Raw genomic sequence first — 16983 nt, forward strand, 5'->3', positions numbered from 1 at the left:
CCGACGGGGAGAGTCAGGGCGTCTACCACGTGCAGCCCTGTGCACAGTGTAGGAATGACGCGAGCAGGTGGGCCTGGGCCCCTGGGCCCGGCACGTGAGCAACGCAGACTCACAGTACTGGAGGAACAGAAAGGCACGCTCTCACCATGAAAGTAAAGGCCAGAGAAGAAAGGAGAGCATGCTGCCGAAGGAGAATGGAGTTCACCAGCCTGACCGCCACTGGGTTAGGAGTGAAGTACAACATTGTGGGAATCGGAGAGAAAGCTTCCAACAGCAGCGAGTGAGGAAGGTGCGGAGCGGACATCGAACCACACAGAAGGTTGCGCCACGGCCATCGTCAAAGAGGGCCTGGAAATCTTTGACAGATCTTGAGCAACCAGGACCTAAGTGTTCCCACATCCCACCAGAAGGACGACGCTGCTAGGAGCCTCGTACCGCCGGATGCCAAGTGGAGAAGACTTGAACTCAGCTGGCCTTCGTTACCGTGGCCGATTCCCTTTCTCTGTAAAATGGGAGGGTCCACCAGCCAGGGCCTCGATGCTCCGAATCACCCGGGCTTCCAGCCCTTTATGCCCTGAGCCACCCCCTCGATGGACGGTCACCCTTCGGCTGCCCTCCAGGGCCTTGGCGAGGCCTTCGGGAACTGGTGAGTCCCGGCACCCCGCTACCCCGCCAGTGACCGGACTCGGGCCTCTGGGAGGAGGTCAACAGAGCGCTCTTACGCCCCACCCATTCAGCTCTTCCAAGTGTTCCCGTGGCACCTCCTAATTCCTTTCTTGTGCCATAAATCGCTGGAACAGGGACAGGAAGGCAATGTTCCCTGCCCCTGAGTTCCTTGCCGTGAGCTGGAGTCCGCGCCAGCCCGGCGAGCGTTGCAGGTGGCCACGTCCTCTGCAGACTGGCTTTGCACTAAGTGTTCTCCTTCCCAGCGAATCTCCAGGGACCTGCGTTCCCTGGGAAGTCTCCCTAGGTCACCCTCAGCCAGCCCCCCCCCCCCCCATCAGTGAATCACTCCTAAAACCTCTTGAGCATTCGGAGGCACACTGCCGATCAAGGGGTCTGGCCTTTGGGCTGACAAAGTCCATTCCCGCCAGTAGGGCACCGGTCCCCGCGCCCCCCCCACCATGGCTCTGAGAGTCCCCGCCCCGATGGGAATGTGTTTGCACGCATAGGATGGATTCATCCAAAGCCTAGAATTTGTACTGCTCGTTTGTCCGCTCCTTCTGATGTTATAGACAGCAGCTGCTCGCCCTCAGCCCCCCGGGGGGAGCTGAAATTGCCAAGGTTTGAGGAGCCCCGCGTGCTCTACAGCCCTTGGGCACCGCGTCTGGCGGGCTCACGAATCGTCCCTAAACCCCGAGAGGTGGGCAGCATCCCCCACTAAGGGACAAGGACCCCAAAGGTCACCGATGTTACCCAACGTTTCACACCCTAGACGGCAGAGTCCGGATGTGAACGAACCCGTCTTGTAACTCTGGGGCACACCCTTTCCACCAGACCAGCGAGGCTCTCCATCCCACGGCTCCATCCCCCAGTGGCGGCAAGCTCTGGCTAAACACGATCATCACAGCCTGTGATGTCCGCCTCTCGAGGCTTCCTCCACGGCCACGAGCTTGTTCCATCTCGAGCCCAGGCCACTCACCTGGCAGGACGCAGCAAGATGGCCTCGGGGTGCTGGTCACTTCCTCGCCTGGGCCCAACCTCTCCAGGCCCTGGACCCTGAGCACGGCCGCCTCTCTGCTCTGCACACTTACACGCTCAACCCGGCGGCCCCTGGCACCCCTCGGCCACCGTCGCTTCGGTCCCGGCCCCTCCTCCTGAGACGCACGTATTAGACTCTGTACGAGATGGCTGCTGCGCGCTCCCCGGGACCTGAGGTTTCACACATCCAGGCCTCGAGCTTTCGCCATCCGCTTTAGCCTCCACCTCTGGTCCCTGAGGCCGCTTACTCCCAAGGGAGCCTTGCCGCTTCCTCTCCTCCCCGCCTCTGTCCCGTCCACCACGGCCGCATCCACGGGTCGCCACGCCTGCTCCCTTCCATCTCCCACGATCTCCAGTCCCCCTTCCCCTTCCCATCACCACCCCCCCCCCCCCCCCCCAGCGCCAGCCGGTCTTTCCCAAACGCCTTCTCAGCACCCCCGGCACAGCGCCTGACCGAGGTGGTCCTCAAGGAGTGCACGAGCCCAGCAGTCGACTGGACCATAGCGTCCTCTCTTCTGAAAAAGCCAAGGGCCCCTCTGGTGCCCTGAGGACTAGACCTGGAATCTTCAGGGTGGCTTCAGAGCTCTTGCAAGCTGACCCCTTACCTCTCCTCGACAGGCCATGCTTCACCCAGAGCTACCCCAGCCCATCTGCCTCGCGAGCCACACGCTGTTTCCGGGCTCTGCACGTACAGCTCCTTCCGAGCAGAGCACCCGCGCCCGCCGCCGCTGTCGCGGTCCCATCCTCCTCGCCCTGCAACTCCCCTTTGTCTGCGGCAGCTCTGCTGACCTCCCCAGAGGGGCTGTCCCCCGGATCCCAGCGGGGGCCGCACCGACCTCGGCAGGCCACGCTCACAGCCGCAGGGGCCGGGGGTCCGCAGCCCGTAAGTCCTTCCGGGTCGTATCGGCATCTCCTTGGCGGGGTGTGTCTCTTCCCACGAGGTCACAACGCAGAGGCCTGCGCGCAGAACGGGTCCGTGACCACGGCCGGCGGCCTCCTCTTCAGCTGCGTCTCTGCATCCCAGCGGGGCCGGCTGCCTGGCCGGCTCCTCAGCCAGGGGAGCCTCTCCTCCGAGAAAGTGCTTTGTTTATGCGCGTGGAAGGCCAGCGCGCTCCGGTTGTCTCAACGTGGTTTCCGTCTCACCGAGGAGTTACTACGAAAACGGAAAGGCTGGAGGGTGCCAGTGCGGCCGCACGCGAACCACGTCGCTCTGTCTTCTGAGCCGCTGGTTTCAGAGCCTCCTTCACCAGGCCTGGCTGTTCCAAAGTTCATCGCTAATAACACAGTGTTCTGGAAAATCGCAGGAAGCGAATCAGCCCAGCTCCTACCCCAGGCTCCGAGGACGGGCTTGGCCTGGCCCTCCGATTCAGGCCAGTGGGACTGGGGCTCGTGGCTGGAGCTTTGCTCCCCCATCTGTGTGGTCTCCCGTCCTCTCCAGACGGAGGGAAGAGATAGCGTAAACCATCTGTCCCCGCTGTCCCTAGGAAAATAGTAAAAATGCTCAGAATAGGTGTGGTTTTAGCCCAGAAAATAGCAGGGCCGGGCTGAGGTCCTGTGGACTTGCCAGCAGGAGCTTGAAAGCTCTGTATCAATGGGACTAACGAGGGCTCTGTCCTCCATAAATCACCCGGAGCCTTGGCCTCCTTACCGGGCGCTTCCCGCTCTGGTTCACACGAGGGTGAGGGGGCTGCTGGCCGAGGAGCCCACCGGATGCTGCAGGCCTGGGGCTCGGCTTCACCCGGCCTGACCCCCGCAGAGGCCCACACACCCAGCGTCCCACACACCGCACGCGGCCACGGGATTACACAACTCCGTTTTCATGCTGCAGAGAACACCATGTCCAGGCAAGCCCAACCCCTCGGGCACAGCAGGGAGGGGGGAGCCTGGGTGCTGCCGGCAGGCGGGTCTCACTCCAGTCTCAGCCCCGTCACTCGCCGCCAGGCCACCGTGGGCATGAGATGCCGCCTCTCCCACCGGCTGCTCCTTCCACAGGATGAGAATAAGTAGCACCTAGCGCGTGGGGCGCACGGCACAAGCTCAGTGGACCCCGAAACTTCCCGAGGGGGGCGCCAGCCCTCGTCAGGATGAGGCAGGTGGCGGGGAGGGGTACAGGATGAGAAGGAAGGACGTGGGGTGGGGATTTTTTGCTGGATTCCCACTTAATCGGGATAAGCCGAGTGGAGAGAAGGGGCTGTTATAATGTCCCCTTTCATGTCTGGCCAGGAATATTGCTAGTCAGAGCAGGAGGCCGCGTGCAGGCTCCTAAGCCATCTCCGGAGAGCCCAGGGCCAGCTGTCCTGGGGCGGCTCTGGCCGCGGCTGGGGAAGGTCTCTGCCAGAAGAAGTGCTAAAGGCAGAAAACACAAGGAGGCTTCCTGCAAACAGAGCCTCGGAGCCACAGGAGCCCTTGTCCCCATCCCCAGAGCCATGGGAGCCTGGAGGAGCTCTTTCCCTGACCTCGGAGTCGAAAACCACTGGGAAGGAGGACCGGACTTCAGGTCGACACAGCCTGTTCTTCTCAGGGGGGGCACAGGCACTGGAGTCACACGTGCCCAGCAGGACAGAGCTGCCGCTTGTGACACATCCAGCAAGCCGTGCGTCTCCGTAAGATGGGGCGTTCCCGAACGACCTCTCGTCTCTGAAGTCCCAGCACCTGTTCAGACCAAGATAAGGGCGGTGATGGAGACTCAGAGGATTTTTGGAGCCAGGACAACCCACCTTTGACGCCCCAGCACCGCAGCCCTAGTCACTATGTGACGTGGGGCCCGCGACTGATGTCCCATCTCACGCAGGAGGGAGCACAGGGCGAGGACAGAGGACAGATGCTGTCCAACCCCTCTTACGTGAGGAACCAGAGTCTAACTGGAAGGTTGGAGAGAACGGCGGGGGCGTCAGGGGGCCTGGGGAGCTAGCCTTTAGCGGGGACAGAGTCTCAGTTTGGGGAGCTGAAATAGTCCTTGAGAGGTCTGGTGGTGATGGCTGCATGGCATGACGAATATACTTAATACCAAAGAAATGTACACCTACAAGTGGCTAAGATGCTACGTTTTAGGTTCTATGTATTTTACCACAATTTAAAAATCTGAAAAACATGTTCGGGGCCTTCTCCCTCAGTGGCATTTCTAGGGGTTCAGCACATAGAGGGGACAATTCTGGAGTGAAGAGTCAGGTGCTGCATCCGATCCCCAAAAACACCCAAGAAAGAGGCACAGAGCCCAGGGCGCCTCCTTGGATCCTGCAGGCAAACACAATCCTCATCCGGGTGTGCTACGCCAGCCCGCGGACAGGTCACCCGCAAAGCTGCCGGCTTTGCTGGCTTTGAAGTGGGGGTGGGTGTTTAATGGGGACGGAGTTTCAGTCCGGGGAGATTAAAAAAAATGCAGGCGGTGGATGGTGGTGACGGCTTCCCCACCATGTAAACGCCCTCAGTGTCACTGCACCGCGTGCTTAAAAATAGTTCAAATGATCAACCTTATGTTTGTCTATTTTACAATTTTACAAACCTGGGAAAAAAAGGTGGGCTACACTTCAAAGTATTTACAAAAATATGACGTCGCCTGGATAATTTAATTCAGAATGTTTACAAACTGTGTAGAGCCTGCATAAACCTATTTAAAATGTTGAAAGTAACGAAAGCAATAATGAATAAAGGTGAGGAGGGGGAGGGGGAGGGGGAGGGGTGGCGTGAGCGAGACTGAGCCCAGTCTCATCTTTTATGGTGGGGAGCGGAGGTAGCAGACGAGTTAAGCTATCAACATCTGGGAGATGTATTATCCTTACAGCTATGGAGTAATTAAGGAGAAGAATCCGAAGCAGAAGTGGCGCGCTGGGGCCGGAGGTACGCTGACTTTTCCTTCTCGTACCTTTCTGAAGAATTTAATCATCACTGAAGTATGTATACACATTACCCTTAAAAATAATTTAAAACAGCTGTGACTCAGCCATCCGTGAAGCCCGCTAAAACTTTCACCTCCTGCGCGTGCGTGGCCCACTACTCCTCATCACCCCGGACACAGCTTTGGGGGGAGGAGGGCTGGAACTTAGGACCTAGGGATCCCCCCGTCGGGCAGGGGAGGGGCTGAGAAAAGCGGTGAAGCCCTGGGGGGTCGAGATGAACAGGGGCTTGAACACACACTTGGGTGGGAGAACAGGGGGTCCGGAGGACGAAGCAGACGCACGGGGATGCTGGCGCCCAGGAGAGGACAGAAGGGGAACCCGGCCCTCGACTGCTCCAAGGCCTCTCCCTGTCCCCGCCTCCTCCCCAGCCCCTGGCCTCCCCTCCCGCACGCACTCTCGGGCACCGCAGGCATGTGATAAACATACTGGCACCTCAGGGTGGTGGCTGCCACCACGCCTGCCTCTGTGACGGGACATTTAATGGCCCCGACGTAGGAAGAGGTGCCGGCTCTCACCCCCGCGGGGCGGGGGCAAGTGTTCACTTAAAGTCAGGGCTCCGGGCCCCGGGCGCCACGTCTGGCACTGGTGGGTTTCCCAAAGGTTGCTCACGAAATGAGTTTTACGCGCTGACCTCCGTCGGGCAGTTTAACCAGCTGCCGCTGGAGCCCTGCGGCGGCCCTGCCTCCAGCAAGGGCTCTGAACTCTTCATACAGGGAGCTCAGACACGAGGTGCTACGATGGGCCATCTGGGCCTCCTGCCACCGGGAGCTCCTGGGCATGGGAGGTAGACCCAGGAGCCCAGAGGATGGAGCTGGTGCGGGAAGGGAAGCGCCGGCGGCCTGCACGCGGCACGTGGCGTGCGAGGGACACACAGGATGCACAGGACACTCGGGCACAGGGCGGAGCGGGACTCCGCAGAGGAGCCCCCAGGCTGCCTCTTTAAAGACACTCTTGCAGTGTTAAATTTCCCTCTCCTGCGCCCCAAGTCAAATAACTGATGACGTGGGGATGAGGAGCGTAGACTTGTAAAACTGGACAGGGCCAGGGGACCCGTGCAGTCCAATCCTTCCTTCACAGATAAGCTGAACACAGAGGCCCCGAGGGCTTCAAGTGCCCTGGCTCGGGTCCACGCGGGTGCGGGCCGGAACCATCAAGGCGCATTTGCACGCGAACTACCGCGTGGACGGCCAGGGATGGTCTCTTCTCATCTTCCTGTGAGCCCCACAGGGGGGACGCTGAGGTCCTGACTCAGAGATAAGACGGCCCCCCAGGGTCCTCTGCTTCCAAGGGCCAGAGCCGGGGTCGGAGCCCGCACCCAGGGCCCGCAGCCCGTGTCCTGCCCCCGGGGCCCTGCCCACCCAACCCTGCCTGGCTCGCGGGCAGTCGGCACAGTGTGACATTTCCTCTCAATGGGCGTTGCCCGTGAGCCCTTGCGGTGCGGCCAGCTGGCCAAGGAACACCCGGAGCTGGCCATGAAGGTCCAGGAACAGCCCCGCGTGGGATCCCCAAGGGCAGAGCAGTGGATGCAAGACTTCCTCCTCCAGCCGCCCGCTGGACTCCGTCGGCCTCACCTTCTAGTTTCCTGCTGTTCCTTGGCTGCTGTTCCTCTGTTGCATTTTTCCTCCTCAGCACTTAATGATGAATTAAATTCTTTTCATTTTTGTTCCTGATGCAAAATAACTGAGAAAGAAAGAAAAAAAAAAGCAGGCTAATGAAAACTCCTAATGTGTCTGGTAAATCGTTTCAAAGCACATTAGAAGTCAGCAAAACCAAGAGGGGCAGCCGTGCTGGGGGTGAAGCAGAAGAAGGCGGGGTGGGGGTGGGGGGGCTGGACCCATGTAGCACAACTCTGCCGCTCAGCTCTGCGAGGCCTTCAGCATGTCCTTCTGGTTTGGGGACCCTGGTGTCCTCACCTGGGACATGGGTGCAACCACACCTGCCTCCAGGCTGTCGTGAGAAGGAAAGGCAACCGCTGGCACATGGTAGGAGCTCCGTGATAATAACTACCTCTGCTAAGGATTAAGTCCACGTTAGTCCTTCGAAGAGGCCACGAAAGCATTTCCAGAGCAGGACGTCCCAGCCCGGAAGTCAGAGTAAGACGGTAAACTGTACAGTATGTGTGCTTCACGATGTTTAAAATTAAAACAGCAATTAAAAAAGGATGTGTCAGAATCTCCCCAGCTCACTCTGTCTCCATTCCAGCCTTATCATTAGCTCCTCCGACACATTCTGGGTTTGGGTTTTCTTTTTTTTTTTTTATTTGCGGTACGCGGGCCTCTCACTGCCGTGGTCTCTCCCGTTGCGGAGCACAGGCTCCGGACGCGCAGGCTCAGCGGCCACGGCTCACGGGCCCAGCCGCTCCGCGGCACGTGGGATCCTCCCGGACCGGGGCACGAACCCGCGTGCCCTGCATCGGCAGGCGGACTCCCAACCACCGCGCCACCGGGGAAGCCCTGGGTTTTCTTCAATGATTCTTTCTGGAGCCAAGTCCACATCCCTGAAGGCCAAGGACAACAGCGGCAGTAATGCCACGATTTGTTCTGCACCTGCCACACGGCCTAAGCCTCGTGACAGCCCTGCAGTGCAGGTATTGAAATCCCTGATTCACAGAGAAGCCGGCTGAGCCTGTAAGAGGTGAAGTCACAGGCCAAGGCCACAAAATCGGTGAGGGTCTGGGGCCAGGTGCCCCAGCTTGAAAGCCAGGGGTCTGTCCATCCCAAGCCCGACTCAGCCACCCAGGCTGGGATAAGCGCCCTGCAGGGGTGATGCATGCTCTGTAAACAGAAGACTCAATAGCACCGTTACTTTCGTCTCACAACCACTGTCTGACCTGTGCCAGCCCCGTGAAAAAGGCCCCTGTTTCCTTGTGTGTAAGAAGGGTGATCATACACACTCTGCCACTGTGCAGAGTTGTTATGGTAACGACATTAAATAAGCCATGTGAAAGTTCTTTCAAGTTCAATTATTCTTTGGTCCATCCATCAGACATTCGCCGAAGGCCTATTATGTACCTGACGACGTGCGGGTCACTGGGGACACCCAGGAAAGGGAGGCCTGGGTCCTGGCCTCAGGATGGCCGTAGTCTGGCTGCAGAGGATGGGGGAGCTTCATCCAGGATGTGAAGCAGGTGCTCACCCAGGGGGAGTGATGCTCTTCAGGCTGGTACACGGGTCTCCCGAGGTGCAGGACCCCCGGAGCTACCGGGCCATGTCCATGCCCCTGTGGACAACTAGCGAGGGAGTCCAGGACTTTCTGAATGGACCAGTGAGCTGCAACCAGGCAACAGCACACCCTCTGCATAGCTAGCCTTGCCCATCCTCTGAAGGAGAGCAAGAGGGGCCCAGACAAGAAAGCAATGAGGGCCCAGAGCTGGAGTCTCCCCCAGTGGAAACCCAGGCCAATGGGCCTTCCGGGCAGTGGTACCAGAGACGCCCCCTGGGACCTGGGTGGAAGCCCCATCACTTAAACAGTCTTCTGATGGAGAGAACACAGCTTCGCCTGCTTGAGTCTCTATTCCCTCGGCTGTAACTGGAGTTAATGCCGGCTACCTCAACTGTTGTTGTCAAGATTTGAGATGGATATAAAGTGCCTGGCAAAGCACTTGGCTCTGTGCAACTACTTGATAAATGCCCACGTTAATTAGTCATAATATCCATAATAAGAACAAAAACAGAGCAGGTCACACAGGAGAGTTTTCTGAATTCAGATTAACCAGGAAACAACGCCCAGGTTTCCTGGGGGCCCAGCCATCTGTGTTCAAGTGAAAGTGTGAATTATCCAACAATTTTAGCTAGCCACACCATGTCCCTGGCAAATGTTTGCAACTTCTCTCTGCCCTCTCAGACCCGGGGACAAGTAGAATCAGAAATTCCCCTGCAGGAGCCGTTTCGTTTCAGTTCCAGGAACCACTGGTTATCAGGCCGCTGTGGTGCACGGACACATCAGTGCAGGAAAGAAAAGAAAGTCACCAACGGTTTCTAGCACTCTGAGGGGCTTTGGTCAACCTGTAAGCCCGGCCGGGTCCCCGCAGATACACCTCACACACCTGCCCTGGGGAGCCGTTCCAGAGGACAATCTCATCATGAAGCTTCCATCCCAATTCAGCAGGTTGTGTCATCCTGGCAACCTTTAGTCTAATGACCAGTCACAGAAATCAAACTCCTCGAAAAACTAAAAGTCACCCAAACTCTTCCCCAAACCTCTCCTATCAGAGGTCGGCAAACCACAGCCCGAGGGCCAAATCCAACCCACCACTGGATTTTGTAAATAAAGTTTTACTGACACACAGCCATGCCCACTTATTGACATGTGGTCTATGGCTGCTTTTGTCGGTGGAGTTGAATTGTCGGTTGTGTGCTGTGGTCTGAATGCTTGTGTCCCTCCCCAGAATCTGTAGGTTGAGCTCCTAACCCCCAGAGTGAGGGTGTTTGGCGGTGGGACCTTTGGGAGGAGGTAAGGACATGGGGGCAGAGCCTCATGAGTGAGATGAGTGCCCTTATAGAAGAGGTCCCAGGGAGCTCCCTCGCCCCTTCTGCCGCGTGAGGACACAGCAAGAAGACGGCCATCGATGAACCTGAAAGCAGGCCCTCACCAGACACCAAAAGGGCCAGTGCCTTGATCTTGGATTTCTAGGCTCCAGACTGTGAGAAATTTCTGTTTATATGCCACCCCGCCTCTGGTAATCTGTTGCAGCAGCCCAAACAGACTAAGACACAGGCCCACAGAGCCTAAGATATTTACCACCCACCCGGGCCCTACAGAAAGAGCGTGCCTGCCTTGCTCTATGTGAACACGGGGACACATGTGGTCTCCCCCAGCCCGTACCTCATGGCCCCCGCCGTGGTGTCAGATGGCTCTCTGATCCTGGATGCAGACAGTGAGTGGCATCCTCCCCCTTGGCTGGCCCACCTGAGCTGCAGGTAGGGTCCAGACTGGATTTCCGGGCTTGCTTGCAGGAGCTGAGCTGGTTGGGAGGGCGGGCGGGGAGTGCCAGGGGGTCAACAGAAACTCTTCAACTGAAGGTCCCAGCTGGTGTCTAGTGAACAATTTGCACGTGGGGGTTAAAAATATTGGACTGTAGTCTTACACATTTAACCTATATTTTTCAGCTCCTTCCAATTATAGCAATAAAACCTTCCATTTAGTTATTGCTTTTACGTTTATGAAGGGGTTCCACGTGCCTTGCCTCATTTAGTTTTCACACCAATCTCATGAAAATACCTTGCTGCCTAACTCCCAATCGAAGAAACGAGCTTGAAGGCATGGTAGGACGTGCATGGGGCCACCTACAGAGTCAGTGTCGATAGGGGACCAATTATCTAATCAGTTGATCACCTGGGTCTCAACCCTTTGCTCCCTGAGCCTCTAAGCATCTCTGCAGGTCATTGTTATGGTCTCTGTGCAGAAGGGTGGTTCTAACCGACGGCTGGTGTTCAAAGCTGAACTTCCCAGCAACCCTACCTAAGTGACCGTGAGCAAAGTAGTGGTCATGGGTCCCATCTTGGAACTCAGAACAGCAGCAAGCACTCCCTGACAACCTCCAACTACACATGGGGTGAGCTGGGGAAGAGGGCATGAAGATAGAAGTGCCTGGTGGTACAGGGGAGGTGACAGGAGCAGAAAGAGAGAGAGAGCCAGCAGGGAGAGTGGAGTTGTCTGGTCCACCTCTGCCCTCCCCTCGGCTGCCCATTTTGCTGACAGTCCCAACTGAGTCACCAAAAGACAAGTGAGGCCACGATTTAAAATTCACACCGGGATTGCTGTCATTTTCACAACTAGATAATTTTGTGTATTGGTTTCCTGTGGCTGCTATGACAAACTGCCACACACGTGGTGGCTTAAAGCAGTAGAAACTCTTTCTCTCACAGCTCTGGAGGCCCCAAGTTCACAGCCAAGGTGTCGCAGGGCCATGCTCCTTCCTAGGGCTCCAAGGGAGGCTCCTTCCTGCCTCTACCAGCCTCTGGTGGCTCCAGGTGCTCCATGCCCGTGGCAGCATCCCCCCAGTCTCTGCCTCCATCTTCCCATGGCTCCTCCTCTGTGTCTCTTTGCATCCTTTTCTGTCTTTTGTAAGGACATCGGTCACTGGACTTAGGGCTCACCCCACCCCGGTGAGCAATCTCATCTCCAGCCAAACCTTAAGTACATCTGCAAGGATCTTATTTCCAAATAAGGTCACATTCTGAGGTTCTGGATGAACACGAATTTTTGGAAGACCCTCAAATGCACTATGTATTGTTTCAGATTTCCTCTTTGTTATTCCAAAATAGGTTTAATCCTACAGAGCTGCGTCTGTGTGGTGCAGCAGGAAACCCTCTGGAGCTTATGGCGAGGGGTGTGGTTTTATGATTGCCCTGGCCCCTGCCCACTGCATCAGAGAATCCTGGGATTCTGAAAGGAAGGAGCAGCGTCCTACTCCCACCCCAGGCATGGTGTACAGTGCATGGCAGCATGTCGGGTATCGTTCTGCAGTCTCGTGACAGGTTCACGCGTGTTTATCTGATGTCCTCTGTTAGACAGTGGGCTCCCCGGGGTCAAGGACCAAAGCCTCAATCAGCTCTGTGTCCTGCCTTCAGCACAGTGCTCGGAAGAGAACATCCTTGTTAAATGCTTGTCAACCTGGTGTAGACACCTGATCCAAACATGCACCTGTTCAGTCCAACCACCCACTTGGACTCACCTGTGACAGACCCTGACATCTCCCCAAGTGACTGTTCAGGGTGGACCTCGCCCAGAGGAGGGAAGGCTCACAAGCTTTCTTCCTGGAACACACTTTTGGAGACATCATGCCGCCTTATGTATATGCAAAAAGAGAATTCCGACAGTGTGTTTCCAGTTAGCTAAAAGTAGAGAAGAAAAATTATAATTTTTTGGATGATTCTGGAGTTACCCAGAACTAAATGGGCAAACTGCACATCTATAAACAGACTAGCTGCTTAGGCCCACTGAATCACAGAGGCAGAAAGGTCAGAGAGGGTGCGGTCCAGATAAGAGATGGCTGACCTCCCCTCTTCGCCTTCTCCTCCTTCAACCCCAAAATGCACATGGGGTAACAGCTTTCCCAGCCGGGCAGGAATTCAGCTACAGAATTGCTCATGTTTTTCCGAATATCTAGTGATTAGCTGGAGAATGGTGTGAGCCCAGCTATTTTGGGCAAATCTGCTAACACTCTTTAAAGGAGGCACCAGAAGAAAGATCTCATTACCCCTACTCCATCCTGTCTAGGACCCTACACTGACTTCAGTCCAAGCCCTAAGCATGGCCTGCAGGCCTTGCAACCTGCCCTCTGCTGACAGCCTCACCTGCCTCCCCTGCCCTCTCTGGGCCCCACTGACAGCTCTAGGAATAGACCCTGCTTTTCACACCTCTGTGCCTTTGCCCCACTCTGCAGCCTCCCTCCCTTGGAGAACCCTGAGCAACCCTGAAAACACAGCTGCAGTATCTCCTCCATGCAGCGCTGTCTGTCCCTTCCCCAGCCTCCTCCTGGCTGGTCACCCAGAGCCCACCCAGTTCTCTCTGCCCCCACTGAGCCCCTCTGCACCCACAGGCTTGCCTGACTCTCTTCCCCACCTAATGACAAATTCCCCTGAAACTCCCTGGGTCTCATTGCTTCCTAAGCCCCCATTGCCTGGTACATTTTTCCTGCCTTTATAGCTTTGTGTTGATAGTTTGTTCCTAGATTCCTTCCACTCATCTAGCATTTGGTCTGTGGTAACAGAGGCGAAATGAGAGCTAGAACTCTCAGTTACTGATTTGTTCCACCCCCGTTCCACCAGTGAGCCCCAACCAGCAGGGCCAAGCATGTCCATCTTTGTGTGCCAATGCCACATTGGCAGTCGGAGGGATCAGGGCACTAATGCCCTTGTCCCCCTCAAATCTACTGTACCCAGAGATCCCCCCCTTTTACTCTTGCAAACCTACATCTCAGACACTCATTCAGTCATCTGTGCAACAAACATTTGTGACCCCTTCAGGTAAGGATGGAGGTGACTAACACCCCACTCCTGCCTTGAAGGAGCTCTCAGTCTAATGGGGAGACGAGATGAACCCAGGTGCCAGGATGAACTGTAAAATGCGGGCATCCTTCCTGGCACCTACAATAGCCTTGTCACAGTGGGCGAGAATTCCTGGATCACCTCTTCTCCCTCAGTGGCAGAGACTGCATGGTAGGCACTGAGGCACTAAGTATCCGAATGAATAAACAATTAAAGGGAGCACTTCCAGGTGAAGGTGCCAGAATGAAGAAGAATCACAGACTCACTGTCCTCCAATACCCAACAAAGAGAAAAAAATTCATAAAAACGAAATTCACCAGCACTAACTACCTCGTGCCAGAAGCATTGGAAATCGCAGCCAAGAGAAAGGGGCAGGAGATTTCCAGTTTGACACAAAGACGTGTGATTCCTGACCCCACCCTTAACCCCTGGAAGCTTTTCTGAGGAAAGACATTAATGTTGAGAATTCTCACACAGCTCCTGCATCGGGCGGCTTGTAGGGGTGGTGGCCACCGGCAGCCTGGCAAAAGTGAGGGTAAAACCCTCAAGAGGAGAAGTCCCTGCTTATTAGAAGGAGCTCAGTAGAGGGGAAAAGACTTTGCCATTTTCCAGGGCATGGAGTTGCCAGATTTAAAGCATAGAAATGTGCCAAAATGTCCCATGTGGGATACACTTACACCAAACAATTACTCATTGTTTTAAGTTAAATTCAAATTTCACGGGGCAGTCTACATTGTATCTGGCAACCCTACCAGGGCACTGTGTTGAGCTGGAGTCACAGTCTGGTGCCCCTGGCAGGAAGAATGTGCCCTGGCTGGGTCAGTGGGCCCTGGGACAGGACACTCAAGGAAGACGTCAGAACTGGGGCTCTTGGCGCCAACTGCACTCAGCCTTTGCAGAGGGCTGCTTGCTACCCCTCACCACCCCCAAACGGTGACCAGAGGAAATCTGAGAGGGACATGGAGTTTCAAATTATGGTCCGTCCTCCCTATCTGCAGGTTTCACATCCACGGGGTTCACATCCAAGGGTTTCACATCCACGGATTCAACCAATGCGAAATTTCGATGCATTGTTGGTTGAATCTGAGGATGCAGAAATCTGCGGATTCAGCAGGCAAACTGTGTTCATCATGCTACACCATTCTATGTAAGGGACTTGAGCATCCGCGGATTTTGGTATCCAAGGGGCTCCTGGAACCAATTTCCCCTAGAGGCTGAGGGATGACTGCATAGCTCAGAGAGGGAAAGACAAATTAGTCCCATGTAAGATGGAAGAATGTATCACACAAATAGGAAGGCTAGACCGAGCAGCCCCGTCACATGATGAAAAGGCTGAAAGAACAGTAAGGAAACAAATGAAGATATCCTGCCAAATGGAGGGTGGCACAGAAGGAAAGAAGGAGGGGGAGGAGGGAGGAAGGAAACATGAGACACAGTGGAAGAATAAAGTCTAGAAGAAAACATGACCTAAGACACAGAATCAGAGTCCCTGTGAGTTTTGCACACCAAATATATATTTAAAAATGAGTGCAATTTCACAAAAACCAAAAAGTGAGATTATAAAGCAAAAGCATAATATTGCCCAGCAAAGGAACCAAATTTAGAGACAATTTATAGATTTTATAGATCTAATAAAGAAATGATAATCAAGAAGAAACTAGACATTGCTGAAAATCAAATAAATGACATGGAGTTAATATCTGAGGCAGTCACAGAATATGAGAGAAAAGGAAAAAAAACAAAGAGATAAAAGTAAATCAAAGAGAAGATAATGAATATGAAGGGCAAGAAGCATATTCCAATAAAAGGAAAACACTTCCCCTAAAGTAGATAACAAGTGGAATAGAAGAAATTAGTCCAAGGTACAATGCAAGAAATTTTTTTCTCAAAATGAAGGAAAAAGTAGATGTACCAACTGACACACATATACCAGGGAAAAGATTATTTCTTGATACAAAAAGATTATGAGATATCCCCTGGTTGTTATTAAACATCAAGTTAAGGAATTAATTCTTTAAGCATACAACCAGAAAAAAAAGTACACAATTTAAAACAGGAATAAAAATCCATTGACTTCACACTCATCCAAAGAGCAATGTCTACAACAACTCAGAGGGGAAAAAGTGTTTGATTTAACCAAGTGGTCCATCAGGAAGAAAGCAAAAGTCAGACATTCTCGAATATAAAAGGGTTCAGGAATATAGAACACGTGAATCCTTCTTGAAAGAAATATTGGACAAGAAATCCAAGCAAACAAAAGACAAGCCAAAATTAAGAACCCTAGCATAGCCATGGCATGGTAAAAGTGCTGGTGGTTAGTGATGCAAATACAACTATGACTAGAATGAAACAATGAAGGATTATGCTATGATGATGGTAAATATTATAAACCCTGGTGTGGCAGACGAGGAGATGCTCCTCTCAGAGCCCCCTGCAGATGCAGCTGTGAGGAGTTAGCTCCAGCTGTTCCTTCTTTCTGCTTCTGAGCAGAGGTCATGTTCTTCTCGAGGTGGTCACAGCCGATGACTGAGCAGGGTGGTGATGGAAGGGTCTGGCCAGCATGGGATCCCTCTAAGGGGCAACTTTGCCCTGGAACTCCTCATTGGATGGGCAGAGGGTCAGCCAGGTCTGCACCACAGACTGACAGCTCCCCTGCACTTTTCTTTTGCAGGTGTCACCCCTCAATCAACCTTTTGTACTTCCAGCTATTCTCAAAGAACCCATGCCAGCACACTAAGCAAAACAAAAATAATATATGCAACAAAAACAGGTAGATGGGAAATGGAGGAGTGGAGTGGAGTGAGAGACCTACTCACCCTATATTTATAGTGGGGAGTCAAGAGCAGCTGAAAAAAACCAAAACATGTGCTTGAAAAACAACCTGATGACTCATCAACTTAATGGTTTTTTAAAACTTTTTTCTTAAATAGGATTTTTAAAGATTGATATGTCTTGTGGTGAGGAAATTAAAGTTCAGCTATGCCATCAGATTTTTTTTAAATCAAATCAAATTAAAATTTAATATTTTTAATCTTGCAAAACATGATACTATTTTTATAAAAATTAGTTCATCTTGTCTATATATTCACCTATTTTTCTATCTATTCATAGAGAGAAACCTGGCATGACGTTCACCAAATGTTATCCTATTTGTTTCTGGGTGACGGGTGATTTGTTGGTTTTCTATCTCCACTTCTCTACATTGCTTTAGTTTTTATAATGCACATGTAAAACCTTTATAAAAAAACAATAAAGCCATTACTTTAAACTAATAATAATGGGAACAATATGTATAGCTCACAATTCTAAGCACTTTACAAATATTACATCTATAACTTATAAGCAGGTGAATTATTATTATTATTACTATATCTATTTTTAAATAAAGAAAATGT

Source organism: Physeter macrocephalus, chromosome 11 (genome assembly GCF_002837175.3).
Source record: "Physeter macrocephalus isolate SW-GA chromosome 11, ASM283717v5, whole genome shotgun sequence".
Lineage (NCBI taxonomy): Eukaryota > Metazoa > Chordata > Mammalia > Artiodactyla > Physeteridae > Physeter > Physeter macrocephalus.